A 1,058-nucleotide genomic window follows, 5' to 3' on the forward strand; every position below is an offset into this window, starting at 1 on the left:
GATTTGGCTTTTACTTTGACTTTTATATTATATTTATTCACAGCTAGTCCATCAATAGTTAACAGACTCTTAGACTTAAAAGATATTTATATCAAGTGTATTACCACAGCCTGTCCTTTTTGTTTTATTAAGGAATAAGCATGCCAATGGAGGTGTCCACTGGTAAAGAGCTAGTCAAGATATGGTGTGCTCTAGGGGTTCAACATCACTTTATTCCCAATGTTCCTTCAGAAAACCTAACAAAGACCCAACAAGACTATGAATTGAAACACATGGGTAAATAGAATGATTATTTCTAAGAAAACATTCAGGCATATCTTCTTTGTCCATCAGTCCCAGGGTAGCTTCCTGCTCCTCCATGGTTTCTGACACACCCACGATGTGGTTGAAACACTGTGTTTATCTCTTTCACAGTTAATAGACCTCAGAATCCTCAGGTGTCAGGCTGCAGAGCTCCATGTAGGCTGTGCTGGAGGATGTGTCTACAGTCAGTGTGGCCTTGCCTTGGAACTTCTGGACATAGCTAGGGCTGCCACTTCCAGGATCAATCCACCCAAACCACTCCAGCCCTGTGCAGGTCTCTGCTTCATCCAGTTCACATAATAGCTGGTGAAGGTGTAGCCAGAAGCCTTGCAGGACAGCTTCAGTGAAGCCCCAGATCTCCCAAGCTAAGCCTCTGACTGCCGCAGTTGGACCTGGGAGTGGACACCTGTGGAAAGAAAGGCAGAGAGGATTCATTGTCAGAGTGTGTGTCCCACTCCCCTTCAGTCCTGTAATTTGGGATCCCTTTACCTGTAGCTTCTGCCACAAGGAAGAGGATGACACAGCTCTGTTTCATGTTGATGACCTAGTGGGCTCAGTGACTGTGGAGAAGACAGTGATGATGTGTTGCTGTTGGCTCTGGCCATCCCTGTATTTACGACCATAGACTTCTGTGATTTGCATATTCATGAGGCAGGTATATCTTAGCTAAGGACCTTGTCCAGCAGGAGAAGAAAGTGGTAAGGACACTTGGGTCAGCCTGCAGGATGCTGAGGCCCATATCCTAAACCTCTCTG

The 1,058-nt window shown here is 45.7% G+C and overlaps 1 pseudogene; it reads right to left on the minus strand.

Annotated features, from left to right (window-relative positions):
* Positions 1–414: 414 nt before the first annotated feature.
* On the minus strand, positions 415–838 carry LOC129691834 (Ig heavy chain V region 186-1-like; annotated as a pseudogene).
* Positions 839–1,058: the final 220 nt, after the last annotated feature.

The sequence above is a fragment of the Psammomys obesus genome, unplaced genomic scaffold (genome assembly GCF_907164565.1).
Source record: "Psammomys obesus unplaced genomic scaffold, mPsaObe1.curated_primary_1811, whole genome shotgun sequence".
In the NCBI taxonomy this organism is placed as follows: domain Eukaryota; kingdom Metazoa; phylum Chordata; class Mammalia; order Rodentia; family Muridae; genus Psammomys; species Psammomys obesus.